The 24,755-nt window shown below is 34.8% G+C and overlaps 1 long non-coding RNA gene across 1 annotated transcript; it reads left to right on the forward strand.

Annotated features, from left to right (window-relative positions):
• The first annotated feature begins 21,826 nt into the window (after positions 1–21,826).
• Positions 21,827–24,125, forward strand: LOC145806547 (uncharacterized). Its single transcript, XR_014349861.1, has 3 exons — positions 21,827–22,160; positions 22,793–22,870; positions 23,705–24,125. It is a non-coding gene; the product is annotated as an uncharacterized LOC145806547 (long non-coding RNA).
• The last annotated feature ends 630 nt before the right edge of the window (positions 24,126–24,755 follow it).

Raw genomic sequence — 24,755 nt, forward strand, 5'->3', positions numbered from 1 at the left:
TAAATCTTTTTCTCCCATCAATTCTAAAAACACAAGTTGAATATGTTGTTTAAAGAAATTCAAATCCCATCCATTATCAAAAAAAATTGATACAAGTCATAATAAATTACCACACCTTAAAATGAAATAAAAAACTTTATAGACCAAAGTAATAATCAAATGGAGTCACAAGTTGAGATCTCTAATTTTAAGAGAGATATGGTATTGATAACAATGGTTTAAATAAGTTTAATTAAACAATAATATTATAATAATTAATTTTTAAATATATTTAATGTGATTTCATAGTATTAATTTATTAAGTGTCATCATTCATATGTTGTACTAATAAATTTGATAATATAGTTTGATCGGTGGAAGATGAGTCGGATTGATCCAAGCGCTCTACGAGATAATTGACCTTCGCCATCCTAGTTAGACCTGCAACAAGTCTAGTAGGAAGGTTCCGAAATAGGAATGGTTCCTTCCTGTGGATCCTCCGACGATCAAGTTAGATGAAGATATGATGAGAGTAACTCAGGGAAAATTAAGAGAGTAATGAGAGAGAGAGAGAGAGAATCTCACTTGTTCCCAAAACGTTCCACAGAAGCTCCTTTATCTACTCATGTTGTCCCATTGGCCGAAAGTCTGCCACCTGCTTGCCGTCGACCGTGGCCATTTCACCATGCTTCAAAATAAGAGGTCTTATTGTATTTAATACCTTAACAGTTACATTTAATACTTGAAGTATGGATTTCAACATCTTTGTAGAATCTTTATCTGCCGCGTGACTAACCTGACACATGTTTAACTGCAATTGGGTCTAGGTCGCATTGGGTTCCCCACTGAGCCTGTTGTTGAGTTTCACCTACTGAGTTTTTTGACTAAGGCCTCATTTGGAAATAGATTTTTTTAATAACTTTTTAGCTTTTTGAGTAAAACATGATTTAAAAAAAATTAATATGTTTGGGATGTGCAAAAAGTAAAAAGAAAAAGAAATTTTTGACTTTTTAACATAAATTATTGACTTTTTAATTTTTTTTAACGACTTTTTAATTTTTTAATTAAAAAATACATTTACAAAACGAAACGTAAGCGACTATTTGGGCAATCTAAGATAACTGCAAATTGGGCCCTCTTGGTCCTTGCCCATCAAAATTAATGACTCATCAATAGTGACTGAAATTTTGTATATTGAAATTTTATTAACCATAGGTGTATAGCATATTGATAATCAAAACGACATGTGCACACTTGATTTCTTGTGGTTCACACACACGAAACTATTGTATGGTTGTTTGTCATTGACTAGTCAAATTTGTCATTTTCACTTTCTAAAATGAGGGGATCTTATAAGTACACACAATAAAATTTCTATCAATTAGGAGTATGTGGGAGTTCTCAAATAGAATTGCTTTCATTATTAAGTTTTATTTATGTAATAAAATAAATCAGTTTGTGAAAAATATCTAACGTGTCGTAGTTAAAGATTAAGATTAAATAAATTTAATATTGTTATAGATTGCTTTCATTATTAAGATTTATGTACTAAAATAAATCAATTTGTAAAAATATCTAACTTGTCGGAGTTAAAGATTAAGATTGAATAAATTTAATATTGTTATGAAAAATGACTTATGTAACAATTTTTAGAGTTAATTTTTTTTATATAAATTTATTTTTGTAACTAATATCCAAACCAGTTTGTATGCATTTCAACTAATTTCAAAACTTTAAAGTTAAAGACCGGACAAACCTCTAATAAATTTTTGGAGTGACTTGAACTTGAGACTTTGAATCTTATTCTCAAATTTTTACTAATCCCTTGAGATTTAGTTGAGAATTAATATTAAATATAACAGCGATATTACTTTACAATATAGTCAATTAATACGAAAGTCCGGTAAACATGGATGTTAAATATTGTCACAGTTAAACTCAATCGTATTGCTAGGTGTGACAAGAACACTTTGAGGTAAGTGACAATGTGCCTTAGGCTCCACAAGTTTATCATTTGGCTTAAAGGTTAAGGATGAATGGGTCCAAATAAAACAAATCCACAATCAACATGGATGGGGCCCATAGACAACTCCCATGTATGCACATTCGTCTCCTACTAACCATACATCTGCTAAAACCCAAGTTTCACCATCAATCAATCTTTATGTGTTATGACTATGTCAAAATTCAAATTATAATTTTTTTATTTATATATGATATTATAATAAAATTAATAAATTATAATTATAATAATAAAAATCAAATACAATACAGACGTCTTAACTATGTGCAAGAATTATGACCAAATATTGTAAATTGTTTTATGTTAAAAGATGGGTATGGCTTCTGTCCAGTTCGGGATCGGACTGGATCACGCTGTTGGGTCCGTGGAGGCCCACTATGGGTCTCGTTTTGATAATCTGAACCGCTCAATGTGTAGAACTCGTCGAGTATTATATGCCTGTAAAAAATCACGTTGATCGGATATCGATAGCTATATGATCAAATCAGTTTCGTATTAAAAAAATTGGACGGTGAACAAATTAACAATTGACAAAAAATTGTTTTGATCACATAGCTATTGATATCCGATCAACGTGATTTTTTACAAGCATATAGTACTCGACGATTTTTACATATTCAACGGTTCAAATTATCAAAACGAGACCCGTAGTAGGCCCCCACGGACCCAATAGCACGGTCTAGTCCGATCCCGGACTGGACAAAAGCCATACCCTTAAAAGATAATGTCTCGACCATTTAAACAGGCTCACAGTTCTATCGAATTAAATATTTCTTCATGTTATAAGCATCAATTTCATTCATTTATTTAAGATTTTGATGGACATATAATCTTAATTTGCTATTAATTAATATCAATTTACATATTTAAAGTTCAAGCTTAGGGTCAAGCTATATGAACAAACTTATATTATATTTTAATCGGGAATGAAGAGAAGTGCAGTCCAATAGGTCCATTATTATAGGTTTTATTTCAATGATTTATAAGGTCTTATTGGTGAATTATCTGTAAAAGGAATTAAATGTTGGACAAGATTCACTGTATTACGAATATATTATGTTTGTATATTTAACAATAAATAGAAGAAATAAAGAAATGAAGAAAAAGATTGTTTGATTACAAAAATCAAACCAGAATATAAAATAAATAAATAAAAATAGATTTTTATTTTGTTACAAAAACAAAATCAGAATCTGAAATAGAAAAAATAATAAAACATAAAGCAAATTAATTACTTACCAAATTAATTTGTTAAACCAATTTTATTAATCAAGTCCAGTGTTTAACCATATATCCTTAAGACAGATTCGTCCTCTCCACAGTGCTTTCAGATTGTGAACATCTATCTCCCAGGATAAAATGATCAACTACGAATAATAACATCATTACAAATTATTCGCACAACAAACACATTTTGTGTTTACACTCTTTCTCACAGGAAAATAATGCAACAAAATGCAGAGAGAGTAAAGCAGAATTGAGCACGAAAAAATTGGCGTGAAAATCCAAATGAGGGACTGCCTTTATCCGTGGCTATTCAGATTTGATTTCAACAGGTATGGTACCTGTTCGGACAGATAAGAAACTGTCTGGTTTGAATCTGTTTGGATTTGAAATTTAAACACATTTGAATTTGTCAGGTTTATGTTTGGACAAATATGGAGCCTGTACAAAAATTCTGAAGAGGTGTAAAATTTGAATTTTCCAATTGAAATTTAAATTCAAATGGTCAGAATTTATTTTCCAAAAATAAAAAATAAATTCAAATATTTTTTGCCCAAAAAGAATTAGAATTGGGTTGAACAAGTCCAACCCAACCTCACACCTGCGCCCAAGCCTAAGCCTAGCCTGACAGGCGGCGGTGGCAGCGGCGGCACGCGCATGTGTGTTTAGTTTTGGGTCCAATACGTCTAGCTTAATTTACCCATAACATCTCCCTTCTACAAACTTGGGGTGCCCCTTGGAGCCCTCCTCAAGTTACAAACCTATATCTTATAAATCCACATAAGTTTGCCCACCAAACCAATGTGGGACAAGCCTTAAACCAAACCTTAAGGAATTTCCACCAAAAACTCCATTTACATGGAGCTCACTTTGGCTTTGATATCTCATTCACCCAATAATGATTTTGAGTAACCAAATATACTACATGAATCACAATGCGACATAGAATGCGTTACCACTTAGACCCGCCAACTTTAGCGCATAAGTCTCACCTAAAAAATATACTAAAGTTGAGAAAAATTCTTATTTTTCAAAACCATTTCTAACAATCTCCCACATAAATAGAATTTGATGACAACGGAAATGCAACAATATGCAGAATTTGTCGAAATAATATAAATTGAAAATATCTTGCATCAAGATAGGTAGCTTTCGGCCTTGAACCTTCCCTAGTGATAACATATCGGACTTACTAGCTAACCAATAGACGCGATGCCTTGAATTGTTCAGCCGTTTGGATAAGCTAAGACAATAAATTTCACACAAAATATCTTCTAACACATCGTGGTTCTCACAGTTGTGTTCATTTTGGCCTTGAACGCTCCTAGTTGTTTATAAGTGTTTCTAGAGAATTTAGCATCTTCATTCTCATAGAACCGGCCTCAGTTCGACACTCATATAGGTGATTCTTATTGTGAGTATCTCCTTTATACTCATCTTGATTTTTATGCCTAAATCAAGATATAAGTAATCATTAAAAGCAAAGATTATCATTAAACCCCTGCATACAACACATGTTGCAGATATCACTCTCACCATAGAAATGGGTAAGGAATTTTAATCCGTTAGTGATTTTTGGTGAGCCACACATAACTTATTTGTTCCTTTGAACTTAGTTCTTGGGATCTCCAGTCATTTAAGTAGGGTTACTATTATGATCACTCTTATGTAATAGGCTTTAATCTCATCCATTTTAGTAAACTATACACTTGCTCTTTAGTCAAACCTTTTGTTAACAGATCCGCAATGTTCTCTTTAAATTTTATATTATCTATTAAGATTATTCCATTTTAGAGCAATTGTCTTATGGTATTATGTCGACGACGAATATGTCGTGACTTACCATTATACATACGATTCCGTGCCCTGCCACTACAACCCCTTCAAGGTGCTCCATATAGATCTCTTCATTTAGATCACCGTTTAAGAAAGTTGTCTTAACATCCATTTAATGTATCTCTAAATTATACAATGTTGCTATAACAATAAACATGTGGATGGATGTTATTCATGTCACAGGGGAATATGTGTTAAAATAGTCCAGACCTTCCTTTTATCTGTAACATTTTACTACATGTCTTGCTTTATACTTGTCTATTCAACCATCATTTTTCTCTTGAATATCCACTTATATCCAAGAGGTTTAGAACCAAGTGGAAGATCTACCAATTCCCAATTATGATTTTGCATAATGGATTCAATTTCATTATTAACAGCTTCTTTCTACAAAGGTGCTTCAAGACCTGTCATTGCTTCCTTAAAGTTTTGAGGTTCATTTTCTAACAGGTATGTCAGAAAATCTGGATTAAAGGATTTTGATATTCTTGCTCTCTTACTTCGTCTTGGTTCATCATCAGTTAAATCCTACTGGTCGAGATCATTACTAGTCTCTTGCATTTGATTGTCATTAGTCTTTTGACTTTGTGTACAATCAGAAGTTCTTTTATGTGAACTTAATTATTGTCCTCTCTTGTAAGGAAAATCATGTTCAAAAAACGCAACATTTCTTGACTCTATAATAGTGTTCATATTTATATCACGTATTTCTAATTTATAAATCAAAAATCGAAATACATTACCATTCTAAGCATAACTAATAAACACACAATCTACGGTTTTTTATTCTATCTTAGTCTTTTTAGGAACAAGAACTTCTACCTTCGCTAAACACCCCCACACTTTTAAATATTTATAGGAAGGTAGTCGTCCTTTCCACAATTCATAAGGAGTGCTGTTGGTTTTCTTGTGGGTTATTCTGTTAAGAACATAATTAGCAGACAATATTACTTCCCCCCACAAGTTCTGCGATAAGCCTGAACTTAGTAACATGGCATTCATCACTTCTTTAAGGCCTCTATTCTTCCTTTCAGCAATTCCATTTTGCTGTGAAGAATAGGGTGCTGTAGTTTGGTGAATAATGCCATGTTGTGTACAAAATTTATTTAATGGTGCATCATATTCACCACCCCTATCACTTCTAACCATTTTAATGGTTTTAATGGTTTTACCAAGTTGATTTTCAACTTCAGTTTTGTAGAGTTTAAACATTTCCAAGGCTTCATCTTTACTTCTAAGTAAATATACATAACAATATCTTGTGCAATCATCGATAAATGTTATGAAATACTTTTTGCCTCCTCTAGTTTGAACAAATTTAAGATCACATACATCAGTATGAATTAATTCTAGAGGTTTGGTTTTTCTTTCAACCGATTTAAATGGAGCCTTAGTTTCGCTTCCACACAAATCTCACATTTGTGATTAGGATCAATTTCAAACTTTGGTATATAATCCAAACCAATTAATCTACACAAAGCATCAAAATTTACATGTCCTAATTTACCATGCCATAAATTTGACTCAAAAATATAAGCAAAAGATGTGTTATTCTTATTAATAGCAAGTTTTGATACAACAGTCATTACATTCAACTTGAAAAGACCATCACTCATGTATCCCTTACCAACAGAAATACCATTCTTTGTTAATACAAATTTAATAGATTCAAATACAAGCCTAAAACCATTTTTACTTAACAAAGAACCAAAAACCAAATTCTTCCGGATGTCTAGTACATGCAGTATGTTGTTGAGAGTAAGTTTCTTCCCTGATGTCATCTTCAAGATCACCTTTCCTTGTCCAGCCACAGTAGAAGTAGAAGAATTTCCCATGAAACATTGTTCACCATTTGCAACTTCATTGTAAGAAGTGAACATCTTCTTGTCCGCACAAATGTGACAAGTTGCCCTAGTGTCAACCCACCATTCCTTGGGATTTCCAACCAAATTAGCCTCAGACACTGCAGTAAAGAGATTGATGTCATTTACCCCGTTAGAGATGTAATCTAATTCTGTCAAATTGGCTTGATTGGTGGTCTTCTTACTTGTACTTCTGCGATCCTTCTTAGGGCAGCGACAATCAGAAGTTCGATGTCCGGTCTTGCCACAGTTATAGCATTTTCCTTTGAATTTCTTATTGCCATTGTTGTCACCTTGTTTAGGACCATCTGCAGCAAACTTTCTCTTTTTGTTATGTGGTTTGTGCACTTGTTCAACCACATTAGCCTTGAACTCAATGGGATTTTTACCATTCCTCTTTTTAGCTTTACGGTTATTTTCCTCAATTCTTAGTCTTACAATCAATTCATCCATGGTCATCTCCTTTGTTTATGTTTTAAATAATTTTTGAAATCTTTCCAAGCCGGTGATGATTTTTCCACTAACGCCGCAACTTGGAAAGACTCATTCAGAGACATACCCTCAACATGAATATCATGCAAAATTAATTAAAATTTTTGAACTTAGAAAAATTACCATTTGGGAGTCTACTATAACGAAGTCTAGAAATTTACCGACAACAAATTTCTTTGTGCTGGCATACTCTGTCTTGTATTTTTTCTCCAAAGAATCTCACAATTCTTTGCTGTTTTCAAAGGACTGTAAGCATTATACAGCATGTTGTTAAGGCCATTGAGGAAGTAGTTTCTGCACAGAAAATCAGAATGTTTCCAAGCGTCTACAGTGGCAACAACTTGCTGATCACTTTCATCCTCTCTAAGTACTAGAGCCTCTTCACGAAGAAACCGGGCAAGATTCAGAGTTGTAAGATCACACAGCATTTTCTGTTACCATCTCTTAAACTCAGTGTCATTAAATTTTTCCGGTTTTTCTCCATGATTTATAGGAACTTGAACATGGTTCTAGATAGGGACCAGAGTCGTCGTAATTTCAGTTGCACTTTCAATTGCAATTTTAGTTGCAGTAGCCATAATATCTGATTATAAAAATCAAAAAAATCAAAACACAAATTAATTTTCTAGTTATTAAAACCAAAAAATAAATTATAGCACAAAATAATTTTACTTTTCTTGTCACTAAAGCTAGAAAAATAAAATACCACAATAATTTTCTGTAACACATATTAATATTCTAAAATTGTTAATGACACCAATATATTACTACTAGTTGTCAAAGAAAATAAACAGTATATTACTACTATTTTTCAAACAGTATATTATTACTATTTGTATTTTTCAACCAGAATCACTTTGTGAAAGCACAAAAAAATAAATACAATGAAGACACCAAAAAATAATGTCTTAAGATTGTTGGATAATCTTCACTGTATTACAAATAAATTATGTTTATGTACTTAACAACAAACAGAAGAAATAAAGAAAATGAGAGAGAGATTGTTTGATTACAAAAATCAAACCAGAATATAAAATAAATAAATAAAAACAGATTTTTATTTTGTTACAAAAACAAAATCAAAATTTGAAATAGAAAAAATAATAAAACAGAAAGTAAATTAATTACTTACCAAATTAATTTGTTGAACAAATTTTATTGATCAAGTCCAGTGTTTAACACTGTGTCCTTAAGACAGATTCGTCCTCTCCACGGTGCTTTCAAATTGTGGACGTCTATCTCTCAGGATAAAATGATCAACTACGGATAATAGCAGCACTACAAATTATTCGCACAACGAGCATACTTTGTGTTTACACTCTTTCTCACAGGAAAATAATGCAGCAAAATGCAAAGAGAGTAAAGCAGAATTGAGCACGAAAAAATTGGAGTAAAAATTCAAATGAGGGACTGCCTTTATATAGGAAAATCCATGGCTGTTCAGATTTGATTTCAACAAGTATGATACCTGTTCGAACAGATAAGAAACTGTCTGGTTTGAATCTGTTTGGGTTTGAAATTTAAACAAATATGGAGCCTATACAAAAATTCTGAAGAGGTGCGAAATTTGAATTTTCCAACTGAAATTTAAATTCAATTGGTCAGAATTTATTTTCCAAAAATAAAAAACAAATTTAAATGTTTTTGGCCAAAAAATAATTAATATTACGCCGAACAAGCCTAACCTCACACCACGCACACACCCAGCCCACCCGCCCAACCGGCGGCAACGCGCGTGTTTATTTTTAGGTCCAATTGGTCTAACCAAATTTGTCCATAACCTCTCCCTTCTACAAACTTGAGGTGCCCCTTGAGGCCCTCTCTAAGTTACAAACCCATGCCTTATAAAACTACATAAATTTGCCCACCAAACTAATGTAGGACAAGCCTTAAACCAAGCCTTAAGGAATTTCCGCAAAAAAACTCCATTTCCATAGAGCTCACTTTGGCTTCAATTTCTTATTCACTCGATAATGGTTTTGAGCAACTAAATATACTACGTGAATCATAACGCGGCATAGAACGCATTACCACTTAGACCCGCCAACTTTGGCACATGAGTCTCACCTAAAAAATAGACCAAAGTTGAAGAAAATTCTTATTTTCCAAAACCATTTCTAAAATTGATTGGATAATTATAAATGCATAATCATAATTATATAATTTCATCATATTTATTTCATAGTATTATCTATCCTCATTTTCTTCAAAAATCATATATGTGAATCAACCACATCCTAAAATTGCTATAAAAAAAATAAAAAAATAAAAAATAAAAAGAAGTTAGAGAGTTTAAATTTGAATTCAAAATTGCAATTTATAGTACCAAAATCTACTTTAGCATATATATATAAGCCAAGAACAACCAGACATATATTAATTCATTAAAAATGTGACAAAAGGAATCATTCAATTTCAACTTACACTATGTTGTGGTTCGGTATCATGACTTCACATTGCGTCATAGTGTCTAAAATTTGTCATAAATTATAGATCAATAATGTATATTGAAAATTACTGTTATAGAATCAAATTATAAGTAAATCTTGACCATTGATATAAAATTTTGAAGACTTTTATGAGATTTTTTTTTAGAATTGTAGCATTGCTGAAAAATATTTAGTGCAAGTAGAATATTACCTGATAATATTTTTGTGACAAATAAGGATTCTCCTGTTGTTACTAATCACAAAAACTATTCCCATGTTGTTACTCAAATATCACTGTCATTAGTAATAAATTTCACCGTTTAAATCAATCACAATAAAAGAAGACGCCATGTGATAATATCCTCTCCAATATGTCATAATTACTGTTTGTAGCTTTACAATTAGTATCGAAATCAGTTTCTCTCCATTTTGGGATTCAAAGTAGAGAGTCTCATCCGAGTATCACATGGTGTCATGTTTGCATTTTTTTTATTTTTTTTTATTTTTTTGTAAATAAGAAGTTCAAATTTTATCACCGCACAAACCCAAATTTGAATCCGACCAAAAGAACAATCTAATACTAAATGAATCAATATATTTTTTGAGTAGATGAACAAATTTAGCATTTAATTTGGAAAAATAAAAAATATTGATGTAGAACGACCTGGTGCACAGAATTGAACCTCTTCAATCTGGATTTGAATAGGACAAAAGTCATTTTCATTAATGTATTTATTAATTAATATTATGATTTTGAACCGCATAAGTACATATCAAGAAGACAAATCTACTCCAAAAATCAACAAAACTGATATTACATATAAGCCAATTGTGTTAGGGATAAAATCAAATTTGCAGAGCAAAACCCGCAAAAACAATAAGATCAAACACAATTTTTTTGTCTTTTTGTTTTCAAACTGAGTCTAACAAGTGAAAAGTAAGCCACAAGATGTATTATAATTGTTTTAAAATGTTCACTGGGCTCACTAGAGAGACCATGAAAAACTGAAGCCAAACACGAATATCTGTCTCTTAGTATTTGGATAGACTTGAGGAAAAATTTAAAGAAAATTAAAAAATAAATTGTGTTGAAATGGTCTACAACAACACTCTCCATCAAAAAAATAAACAAAAAAGACAACACTCATTTCATTGTGCATGTACTGTTGGAAGCTTGTTGAACTTTGGAGGTGCTGTTTTTTTTTTTTTTTTTTTTTTTGGGGGGGGGGGGAAGTGATGGACTTTTCTATGGCGTAAAGATATGGTTTTAAATCATTTAAGAAAAAAATTTAGTACATAAAATCAGATATAAAAATGATGTGATTTTTATGATGTTATTTATCATACAAATGACACTTGAGAGGATGATCTGCACTACGTTAATAGGCAGAGCTAAATCAGCGCATTGACTTGGGCCAGGTTAAATTAGGCACTAATTTAGGGCTGGGCTAAAGGCTTGCAAGGTTTTTTCTGGGCTACAAGCATTAGGGCAAGCACACAAGACAACGTGCGACTGGACAATCTTCTAATCGTTCAAGCTAAGTTAAAGTGCCGAGCTAAGTAAGAGCACGGAGCTAAGTCAACGTGTTGACATTAGACGAGCGCCAAGCTGGTTTGGTGCGGCGTGATGTTTCATTTTGTTCTTAGGACTAACAAGGTTGCATCCGTTATGAAATTGGTGAGTAACCGGGCTGATGGTTTACCCGGTAACCAACCAGGGAATTAGGCCATTTCACTTTAGCATTAGTGAGAAATGATGGGCATTATCCTTTAAAAAAGTGATTCCTAGTGGAACTCTACGAAGAGAAATTAAAATCTTATTACCATGCAGAAGGTATGCTCAGAGATAATCTAGAAACTGGTAACGCAATTTAATTCACAAGATTCAATACAGTTTTTTCCCATATTGATCTTGAGTGCTGACTTAAGTATCGGAGGGGTTTTCTGACACTCACCTGCCGGTAAACTCATCGTTGTTTGTTTTGCAGGACAAACGAAATTATTCGTGGAGGCTCCAACTTGATCACAAGGAGTACGGATGTGACGAATTTTCCATGTTCGTACAACATTACTTATCATTGAATCTTACTTTATTTATCACACATTGTGATAATTTTACTAAATATTAGAATTGATTTTACTTACTATTTAATATCCCCTAAAAAAGTTAAAAATTCAAAAAGTCACTATCTTATTTAGGCCAAGTTTGGCATTCTCAAAAAAATTTAAAAAGTTAAAAAGTTACTATCTTATTTAAGTCACATCATCTTATTTAAGTCACATTACCTCTCTATCACATCACTTCAAACCCAACTCATACCCAACCCATATTTCATAAAAAGTCAAAAAGTGCACTTATTTAGGACACCCCAAACAACCCCTTAAGTCACATCATTTCTCTACCATATCATTTCAAACTCAACCTATATTTCATAAAAAGTCAAAAAGTGTACTTATTTAGAACATTCCAAACAATCATTTTGTATAAATTTTATGTATAACTTTTCTTATATAGAGAATTCTATTATACATACTCCATACTATATACATTTTTAGTTACATTATTATTTTTTTTAGTTATAACATTATTTTGAAATATTTGGTTTTGACTTTTTTATGTTTAGGGGTGGTTTGAGATAATTTAAATAAGTGCACTTTTTGATTTTTTACGAAAAAATGTACAGAAAAGTAGAGAGGTGATGTGATGAAAAAAAGATAAAAAGTGTGTACTTATTAGTACACCCCAAACAAGGCCTTAGTTATAACTTTTTTTTTTAGGTTATAACTCAGAAAATATGAAATTATGTCATTTTATTTCATAATTATAAAATACGTATAGTCTTTCCCTATCCTATATCATTCATATATATATATATATATATGACCAAACTATCATTTTTTTTGGAAATATTTGAAAACAACTAGTTTTGTTTTGAACAGTTGAACCCGTGACAAGAGAGTTAACTTATCCAGCTGATTGTATTTTGGTTCTCACATGTATAAGACGGTCGCAGACCCTTTGTTTTGGGGTGGGCTCCAATCCGTATTTTGGTCTATTGGGTCATACACCCTTTGTTTTTAGGGGTGGAATCCAAGGTGGGATCCATTTCACTGTCAATAAAAAAATTATATCACTGGCTTGTTGTCTTCTATCCCCTTGGGTTTGGGCTTGGGTTTGGGTTTGGGTTTGCTTGAATAAGATATCATCAATTTTATGTCTTTTTTAAAATTACGATCGCTTAGGTAAAAGTAGCGGTATTTCATGCGGTGTACTGAAAAATAGGTTATATATATTTTATGTAATAGATAAATTATTCTAATCTTCAATTATATTTTAATAGTTATAAGTCACAATATTAGACCATCTTGACAGATGTTAACAATAATTAATTCACAAAATTTCACAATAAAATTTGATACGAATAAAAAAAATTTAATTATAAAGATTGTTGGGATAATAGTATTACAATCACTTGATAACATAAATAACTTGTATCAAACTATATTATCATGAAGAAGAAAAAAACAAAAACAAATTATTAAAAAAGAAATTCTATAAACTCAGAAAAGTTATCATAAATTTACTTAGACTTTTAAATCAATAGTTTATATTATTATTGTGGGACCAAATTATGAATAAATCTCAAATTTTTAAATACAATTTCTAAGTAGTTTTTTTAAAAAATTAATCTAAGTTTGTTATCCTACTCATAAAAAGAACTTCTCAAATAAATTATTAATTGATCCTGTTAGCAACTCTTTATTTTTTATTTTCTCTATCAATAACAAATGCAGATAAATCCATCTCCATAATCATTTTCTCCCTAGCTTGAATAATACTAGTATAGTTCTTACAACATTTAAAAAACTTAAATCAAGATAAGAATTTCGTATGATTATAAAAATTATATAAGAAAATAGTTTTAATCCATTTTATTTATTAAAAAATGATGACAAATTATTTGAATTGTACTTGAAGAAATATAATAAATGACAGCTTTAATCATTATACACATTGCATGCCATTATACACATTGTATCAAATAAATTATGCTTTACTTACATGTGTTCAAATTCCTTTCTATACATATTGCATGCGTTGTCGCGTTGTGGTTTACTTACATGTGTTCAAATTCCTTTTGATACACATTGCTTGCGTAGACTGCATGCTTTACTTACATGTGTTCAATTTCAAGTTTTTATACACATTGCATGCGTTGTTGCGTTATGCTTTACTTACATGTGTTCAAGTTCCTTTTATACACATTGCATGCGTTGTTGCGTTATGCTTTACTTACATGTGTTCAATTTCAAGTTTCTATACACATTGCTTGCGTAGACCGCATGCTTTACTTACATGTGTTCAAAATTCTTCATACACATTGTGCACGTTGTCACGTGTTCTTTACTTACATGTGTTTGTGCCTTCACAGCATTGTTATGCGTCCCACTCAACTTGCGTTGTCACGCACTTTCGATTGCATGTTATGCATATTGCTAACAATATCTGTACCTGTTAAGTTTTCTTTCTTTCCGGCACGATATTGTATATACGGTTCATTTGAAGCTGGTATAACCAGACGAACCGCGCAGGTATTGTATTCTCCGAGTGAGACGTATTGAGAATTACATAATTCTCTTACATCCTTTCTGCATTGTAGTTTGGTGTATGCTAGCTTAAAACTGTCACATGTTATGCTTCGTTACAGCTTTCTTTGCATGATCATGAGTTATGTTCGGCCTTGTGCATTGTCTTGCATTTTGCCCCTGCCTTCGGGCGCATATCTTGTCTGTCTTGCATGGTTGTCTAAGTCTTCGGCCTTGTCAAAAATGGGTCGTCTCTGGGCTTTGACATTCACTCCCGTCATTGTTATGACTTTCGAGTTCTGTCAAAGAGGGGCAACTGTAGACACCCCATTTTTGACCGTCCTCAAGACTTGGACGTCACCGCTTGAACACTCGGTGATCATCTATGTTTTGTGCTCGTCTTGAGTTCCCGGAGGCCTCGGCTACGCGTCTTGCCTCAGGATCTCTTGACTCGACCGTTTTGTGTCTGGTTTTGCACCAAACACTTGTGTTTTTGCTTTGGAGGGCAGGGAATGGCTTTTGGGACATCCTCACACTCCACCGACCATGGCTTGAGGTCATCGACTGTGTTATGTTGTCATCGGCCAAATGTGATGGCCGGCCGGCCAATTTGACTGCCGGTCGGCCATTTTGATAGCCGGCCGGCTAAATGTGGTTTTCAACAGATATTTCTGCAGACAGCTGGCAGCTGTCATTCCAGGCCATACCCCAGCCCATGCCTGGACGTGGGAGCTCTGAGGAGCTGCAGATTGATATATCTCTATATCAATCAAGCTTCTTGACAAAAGAAGGGACACAAGGAGAGAAGGAAGAGAGATACAACTTAGAGGAAGAAGATTTTCCTCTCGCTCTAAAAAAATTCTCAGCTCTCTCCCTATCTCTCTCTCCCAAACCCTTCAAATCCTAAGGTTCTTGCACCATTCACCCTACACCTCATAGCACAAGGCTTCCATCCTTCATTCCAGCACTTTGGGATTGTTTTGGAGAGGTTAAAGGCTCAGAAATTTGGTCCAAGAGCTGCTGGTTCTTTGGTCTTCAAGGGTAAGTCATCTTCTCCTTTTTTCTTGCCTTATTTTGTTTTGTATCTAAGCCATACTTGCTAGCTTTTTTGGGCTCTGACCAAAACTGTAAATAGTCATATTTTGAGCCCCTTTTCATGTTTGATCAAGGACCTCCTGCTGTTTGAGGTCTCCTACTACCACTTGCCTCTTTGTCTCTCTTTTAGGACAATTTTTGCATAGTGTTTTAGTCTTACTTGTGAGCTTTTTTGGACTTTTCCATAAACTGTGAAATATCTTGTTTTGAGCCCCTCTTCAACATTGTTGAAGGGCTCTCCTCTGTTTGAGAACAGCAGCTACCACTTGTCTCTTTACCCCTCTTTTAGGCCTTTTCTTGCATGATAGTTTGGCCCTATTTGTGATTATTTTCGTGGCTTGATGTAAACTGTAAAGTGCCTTGTTTTGAGCCCCTATTCAACTTTGTTGAAGGGCTCTTTGCCATTTGGGGCCGGATGCTGTCCCTTTATGTTTATTCTCTCTTTTAGGGCCATTTTTGCATGATAGATTAGCCCTATTTGTGTTTATTTTTGAGACTTGTTATAAACTGAAAATATGCATGTTTTGGGACTGTCTTGCACCTGTCTTCATGCTTCATGATCAAATAATGCATGCTTTGTATAGTTGTAAGTCATTCCGTGTGCCTAGTTTCGAGTTGCGGATTTCATCTCATGCATCGGGTGCCATTTTTCCATGTTTTGGGGCTGTTTAGCATCATACTTCAGTGCTGGAGTTTGCATGTTCATATGCCATGTTACATCATTTTCCATGCTTAGTTAGAGTTGCGTGTTGTATCTTAGGATCGGTCCATGCATTGGACATGTTTATGTGCATTCCCTTGCCTCTTGATCAACCATAATAGGGGTTGGAGCCCTTTAATGTGTTTTGTGCTTGCATTTCATTTGATATCAAAGTTGCATACTTGGCTTTTGGGCCATCATGCATTGAAGTACGTGATTGATGGCCCAAGGGTCGAGAGCCGTGCTCCCTTGAGTCCATTGCATGATAAGGAGAATGGCCATGCATATATTGCTCTGAATTTCCTTGCTATGCACTGTCTGTCCTCTGCTGCTGTCAAAAACAGGTTCTGCAGAAATATTTGGCCGGCCGGCCAAATGTCACCACCCAAACCCGGCCCTATGGGTTTAGCACCGTAATCGGCCAATAATCCGAGATTACCGAAGGTCTGCTTAACAGTAATACAGTAAAACAGAGTACAGGGCCTGGCGGAAGCCAATACAGTAAATAAACAATGTCCAATGAGCTGTGACAGTCTGTATGCAAAAAGACTTTTCATATATATATATACGTAAACAGTACAGAACAGTATATACAATATTTACATTCATTCAGAATAGGGACTCAATTCCTTATAGAGTAGTACAGTACAGTGCTATCAGTCTATACAGTTCACAAAACAGATACAGAGACAGAAGGGGGAAATAAAAGACCCCTAAGCCATAGCATGGCAGGCTCGGAACCTCGCAGTGAGGCACATAGGTTGGCTTGACAAAACAGGAGTCTACTCCGACGCTTCTAGCCGCATTCTGGTGCCTGTACACCTACATATATATATGAACAGTGAGCTAAAGCCCAGTGAATAACATAATGCGTAAAGGGGTTAAGAATGAATGTCTTTACAGTAATGAAAACAGTTCATTAAATCAGTATTTCAGTCATTCAATCAATACAGTCATATGTGGTACATCCATTAGCATAACAGTACAGTAAACAGTAGGTCTTAAAAGACCGAACAGTAGTGATGGCCATCAGTCAGTAAACAGTAGTGGTTCCAACAAGGGAACCGACACAGATCTTTGTAACAGTAACAGTAAACAGTAGGTGCCAAGGATGCCACAATATAGTTCAATATACAGGACATACATTCATTCAATTAACAGTATTCAATTCAGAAACAGTACAGTTCAGTTGTTCAGAAAATAATCATTTTTGAACATATCTTTACATAATCGTTACTCACAGAGTTCTGGGCTACAGTAAGCTAGAGCGCGTCCTCTCGGAAAGCCAACCCTATACAGTTAACAGATTGAACACACACTAAGTACACAGTTGGGAAAGATAATAACTTAACCCCTAATACCTCGGTGTGTTTCTACATCTATATCCTCTTTAAAATGTCTTAAACTAGGCCTAAGGATGCCTAGAATGAGATGAGGATGCAAAGATGCACTTTAAAAGTATTTTCAGAATTTTTAGAATTTTCAGAAAACAGGGGTCACGCTCGAGCGTAGGTTACTCCGCTCGAGCGGATATGCAGACAAAGGTTTCCGCTCGAGCGTAGACTTACCTGCTCGAGCGTTCTGCAAAACAGAACAAAAGTGCTGGAAATGTGAAAATCACGCTCAATTGGGCGCTCGACACCCGCTCGAGCACGAGACACAATGTCCCGCTCGAGCGTCAATTAATCCGCTCGAGCGGACTTCAAAGCAGAACAAAAATGCTGGGAGCACGATTTCCACGCTCGAGCGCCAGTCACCCCGCTCGAGCGTGAGTCCAAATTCTGGAAATTCCAGATTTGAACCTCAAGCTCAAAACCAAGTTTTCAAACCATAAATTCGATCCTCTTGGGCCAATTTTCCAGAAAACACATCAAAACTCATACTTTAACATGATTCAAAGCTTAATTTGCAAAATCAAAGCCCAAGGGTGTTTCAAATAAACTCAATTTGAAACCAATTTTCATGAACAATATTTCAAACATGACATGCATGAGTTTAACTCAATTCAAAGCTTCAATTTCATGCTCTAGTGAGCCAATTCTTCCAAGGACAAGATGAAATCATGGACTTAAATACAATATGAACATGCATGTAACATTTTACCATGAAATCAACTCACAACTCAACAATTCAAACATGCATGCATGGAATGAGCTTCAATTCCACACTATTGAACCAATTCATGCCTTAAATCACTAAAGACCCAAGAATTATGCAAGAATAAGTCCAAATACACAATAAATAAGGTCAATGATCTACCTTAGGTCTTGTAGTCCAAGAAGGGAGCTCAAATATGCAGTCTCTTCTACAATTTCTTCAATTTCCAAGCAAAACACAATCTAGAACTCAATTTCTCTCCCTCTAACTCTCTTGGTCGGCAAAACAATGAAAATGAGCTGATGAAGAGTTGCCTAAGTATATAACAAGTCTCAAACTTGGCTCATGTAGTGGGCCACTAAGTGTGGCAAAATGGTAAATAAGTGTAACAATGCAATTTAACTCATTTTAATCTAATTTAATCATACCTAATCAGTTTTCAGGTAATTACACCATAAAATCACATAAATCACGATGATCATAAAACACTAATCGGTTTCCGGTTCGGTCGCCGATAAGGCCTTCAATTAGCAGTTCAAACATAAAAACACAAACAGATAATCAAACGATCAAACAGATAGACATACAATTGAACAGATGTACTCAGTCAATTCAGTTTCAATTTCATTCAATCAGTTCAGTATTTTATTCAGTTCACTTATCAGTCATAATCAGTTCAGTTTAACGGTAATCAGTAGTTTATCGGTAAACAGTAGCGAGGGTTGTTACAGTCTCCCCTCCTTAAAAAGAGTTTAGTCCTCTAAACTCGAGTTACCTTCATTCTGGAAGAAAACAGGGTTCAGTGGAAACAGTTCAGGATATCTTTTAGCCATGTCATCTTCCCTTTCCCAAGTGGCATACACGCCACCATGGTTTTGCCAGTCGACTTTCACTAACGGGATCTCTTTGTTTCTCAACTTTTTGATCCGTCGGTTTACAATCTGAATAGGCCGTTCCTCAAAAGTGTAGTCGTCACTCAGCACTACACGAGTTGGCTCTATTACATGGAAAGGATCCCAGAGGTAGTCCCTCAACATAGAAATGTGGAAGACGTTGTGCATATGCTCCATTTCAAGAGGAAGCGCAACTTGATACGCCACCGGATTGATTTTCTCGATAATCTCGTACGGTCCGACATATCTCGGTGCTAACTTGCCTTTACTCCAAAACGAGTCTGGCCTTTCATCGGTGTCACTTTCACAAAAACGTGATCACCCACTTCATACTCTCTGTGTCGTCTTCTAACATCAGGATAACTTTTCTGTCTGCTCTGAGCGATTTTCAGTCTCTGTTGTATCAGTTTCACTTTCTCAGTTGTTTCATAAACAATCTCGGGCCCAAGCAAAGGCCCATCTCCAACTTCTGCCCAGCAAATCGGAGATCTACATTTTCTGCCATACAATGCCTCGAAAGGCGCCATACCAATACTCGAATGGTAGCTGTTATTGTAGGCGAATTCAGCCAATGGCAAATGGCTTTCCCAGTTTCCCTGAAAATCAAGGACACACATTCTCAGTAAATCCTCCAGAGTCTGGATGGTTCTTTCTGACTGGCCATCGGTCTGAGGATGATAAGCACTACTCAATTTCAATTCAGTACCCAATGCAGTCTGTAAGCTTTGCCAAAATCTCGACGTAAACTTCAAATCCCTGCCAGAAACAATGGACACAGGCACTCCGTGTAGTCTAACAATTTCATCAATATAGAGTATAGCCAACTTGTCCGCATTATAAATTGTCTTAACAGGTAAGAAGTGAGCAGATTTAGTCAGCCTATCAACAATAACCCAAATTGAGTCTATACCTTTACTAGAGCGAGGTAATCCAATAATAAAATCCATGGTAATATGTTCCCATTTCCACTCCGGTATCGGTAAGGGCTGCAATAAGCCTGCGGGTCGTTGATGTTCGGCTTTGACTTGTTGGCAATGAAGACATTTTGATACAAAATCGACAATTTCTTTCTTCATTCCCGGCCACCAGAAATTCAGTTTCAGATCTTGATACATTTTCGTATTCCCTGGATGGATAGAAAATTTTGAATTGTGGCCCTCTTGCAGAACTCTTCCTTTCAGTTCAGTATCATTCGGTACACACAGTCTTTCTTGAAATTTCAGTACATTATTTTCAAATTTGAATCCCGATCTTGGTTTAGTTTCCCTTTCTTCGATGATCTTCTTCAAGAAGTCATCTTGTTGCTGTTTCTCTTTAATCTCTTCAATCAGTGCCGGTTGAGCAGAAATAGTAGCTAAGGTTCCACCTTGTTCTCGTACAACAATTTCAATTTCAGATTTTTCAAGGTCACAAAGCAATTCTTTCTGCCCGGTAAGCAAACAGGCTAAATTTGCAGTCGATTTCCGACTCAATGCATCGGCAACGGTGTTGGCTTTTCCCGGATGGTACAGAATCTGTAGGTCATAGTCTTTAATCAGTTCTAGCCATCTCCGCTGTCTCATGTTCAGTTCTTTCTATGTGAAGAAATATTTCAAACTCTTATGGTCGGTATATACTTCACATGTTGCCCCATAAAGGTAGTGATGCCTGATTTTTAGTGCAAATACTACTGCAGCAAGTTCCAGATCATGGGTCGGGTAGTTCTTTTCATGCGGTCTCAGTTGTCAGGAAGCATAGACAATTACTCTCCCGTTCTGCATTAAAACACACCCCAAACCCTTATGAGAAGCATCACTAAATATGGTATAACCATCCGTACCTGAAGGTAAGGTAAGAACTGGTGCAGTCACGAGTCGAGTCTTCAACTCTTGGAAAGCCGATTCCCTTTGGTCAGTCCAGTCAAATGATATTCCCTTCTGTGTCAGTTGAGTTAATGGTAAGGAAATTTTGGAAAAGTCTTTGACAAATCTTCTGTAATACCCGGCTAGTCCCAAAAAGCTTCGAACTTCTGTCACATTTGTTGGTCTAGGCCAGTTCACTACAGCTTCAATTTTCTGTGGATCAACAGAAATTCCATCTTTGCTAACAACATGCCCCAAAAACATAACATGATCAAGCCAGAATTCGCATTTAGACAGTTTAGCATAAAGTTTCTGTTCTCTTAGGGTCCGTAGGGCAAGTCTCAGATGATGTTCATGTTCTTCTATACTTTTGGAGTAAATCAGTATGTCATCAATGAATACAACAATAAAGTCATCAAGGTACGGTTTAAAGATTCTGTTTATTAGGTCCATAAATGCAGCAGGTGCATTGGTAACTCCAAAAGGCATAACTAAAAATTCGTAATGTCCATACCTCGTTCGAAAAGCAGTTTTATCAATGTCTTCTGGTTTAACTTTCAACTGATGGTATCCGGATCTGAGATCGATCTTAGAAAATACTTGTGCACCCTGTAGCTGATCAAACAAGTCATCAATACGTGGCAATGGGTATTTATTTATAATATTCCCAACTTTTCATCTAGAGCCAAACACACTCTTATGTTAAACTCCATTTGGGATATCTAAACCCAACTCCAAACTTGATGGTAGGTGTGACCAAACACCCCATTTCAACACAAAAAAAAAATAGAAGTGCAGATTTTTTTTTTCTTCATTGTCTTCATTCTTCATTCTCTAACTTCTCTCTACTTTCTCTCTCATTTTCCTTTACTTTCTTGGAGGCCAAACACCACACCTTTGCTCCACCCTTACACCACCACCTTAACCCACCATCTCCATCACCTCCGGCCACCTTATCTCGCCGGAAATAGGGTCCGGTCGGCCACTCCTTAAATCCATCCAAAAATAACACAATAGAAGCACCAACTCTAGATTTTTCTTAATCTTTTGAAGAATCAAAGCATGGGGTTTATTTTCTTGATGGATTAGAGGCTTGTAATTGGTAAGAATTTTTCTCTAAAAGTTTAGTTTAAGGTTTTACATATTTTGAGTTAGAGATGATGAAATTTTTGTGTTTTAGATCTATTATGATTTGGGGTTTGATTGTTGAATTTTATACTCTCAATTAGTTTCCATGAATGTTTTAGATGTTAAAAAAAAAAATGGTCAATTTGATGGTTGATTTGGAGATTAAGATTTTGGGTTAATCTAGGGTTTGAATGTGATGTAAAAATTGGGGATTTTGGTGTTAGGGAATTTATATGTTGAAATTGATTTGATAAATGGTGGATTGGGTATCTCTATGTTCTATGGAGGAATTTTATAAGTGATTGAAGAGATTTTACTTAAGTTGTTGAGTTTATACAAAAATGTTGATTTTTGATTTTTGTAGTAAATTGATGGTGGTATTGTGCATATAAATTGATTGGATATTTAAAAAGTTACTAACTCAAAGATGTTCAAAGGATGGGTGTTATGGAGATTGGATAAGTTATTTGTTTGGGTGACTTAAAGTTGGAGGAGTTCTTTAGCTTGCCATTTCTTAGCATAATTTTATTTAGGATCATTTTTGTAGATGTTGTAATTTTTATTGAAAGCTTTTCCTAATTTGAGATCCTATTTACTAATTGTTAGGATTGGAGGAAGGCATCTCTACACCTCTTGGAAATTAATTTGTAGAGTTTCAAATCTACACTTTTGCTATTTTTGGAGGTGAGTATACTTACCATGGAAATTACCTTACCTCTATCTTTATTACAAAGTTTGAAAATAAATTTTGAATTAAAGGAAGTGAATGATACATTTCATCATGATATATGTATAAAAAGAAAATCTATAAATTTATTGAGGCCAAGGGTTGAGTTTTAATAAAGATATGATTTCATTTGTATAATGAAGCATTAATTTTTTTCTTATGAGAATTTATTTAAGTTGAGTCTTTCAAATTTTATGATGATGATGATTGAATGACAGTGAAATGTTATGTGAGGGTATTTATTTTATTGATCATATAACCGAATATAGCCTTTGGGGCTACAAGGGCCAAAATGCTTTGGGGTCCTGGGGACCGAAATGTTTTAAGGACCATAAGGGTCGTTGAATGTATAAGGGGTCCTGGGGACCGAAACATTGAAACAAGAATTGAAGTGCTACGATGACATGAGCTATGTTCCTATGGTTATGTTTTGGGTAACGGTACCGTCACCACCTAAGTCGCGAGGTAACGCGACCCTAAGGCTATGTAGTGGATTGCATGATGGACAGGAAATCTTAATGTATTGAAAAGTTATATTTTTGTTTACTTTCATTATCCAAATGTATTTTTTTTCTGCCTTATGAGATTCTTTGGAAAAATCTTGATAACGTTTTATAAAAATTGTATTTCATCATTTTTATTTTTATTTTGTATAAATTTAAGTCCAATTAAGCTCTTATGTTTAGTATCTTTATTTTGAACCCTATTGGTAGGAGCAAGTTTTATAACTTCATGGTATTGGTATACTCATTGGGCTTTAGCTCATTCTTTTAAATAATTTTTTTTTTCAGATTCATAGACTTTTGTGTGGCTCGCCTCAACTTGGAAGACTAGAAATTTTCTGAAGGATCACAGGTGGGCATCTTGTGGTTGAGGTTTTGCTTAGGGTCATTCTAGGATGTAAGCTTACCCTTTTTTTTTATGAAGGAGGTTGATTGTAAATATTGCTTATGAAGTTGGAATATTGATGGATTCGTGATTAGTATGTATTATATTTTTTTGGGAGGAAATGCTTGGGAACTATCTTGTAGCATGATAATACTTTTTTGTCTTTGAATAGATCATCTCATATATGTTAGGCAATTGAAAGGTCTTATGCACTTTTGGTGATGTGGTGATGTGATGTATGAATTATACAGGAATTGTGGTGTAAAGGTGCTATAGCGTTTGAGGTGCACCCTCTTGGCAGGGTTTTGCCTTGCCAAGATTGGGTCGTTACATTATTTTTCACAGTTACCTTATTCAGTTCACGGTAGTCAATGCACAGTCTCAGTGAGCCGTCTTTCTTCTTCACAAATAAAACAGGAGCACCCTAAAGCGAAGTGCTAGGTCTAATGAATTTCTTATCTAACAGTTCCTACAATTGCACTTTCAATTCCTTCAGTTCAGTTGGAGCCATTCGATAAGGAGCTTTAGATACTGGCTGCGTTCCCGGAATCACATCAACGGTGAATTCGATCTCTCTGTCAGTCAAATCCCCTGGCAGATTATCTGGGAAAACATCTGGAAACTCTCTGACTACAGGAATACTGTTCACGTTAGCATTATCATCAGTAGATACAGTCAATACAGAACACAGATATCCCTTACACCCTTTTCTAATCAATTTTACAGCTTTCACAAATGAAATCAAATATGGATGAGGTACTACTCCAACCCCATTAAACTCAAATTCGGGTAAACCCGGTGGACGGAAAACTACTTGTTTCGTTACACAGTCTATGGTGGCATGGTATTTCGTTAACCAGTCCATTCCCAGTATTACATCAAAATGATCAATGTTCAGAGGCAGTAAGTCAATAAACAAATGTGCATCACCAACAATAATTTCACAAGCAGGGT

Source organism: Camellia sinensis, chromosome 13 (genome assembly GCF_055761805.1).
Source record: "Camellia sinensis isolate YWXY chromosome 13, ASM5576180v1, whole genome shotgun sequence".
NCBI lineage: Eukaryota > Viridiplantae > Streptophyta > Magnoliopsida > Ericales > Theaceae > Camellia > Camellia sinensis.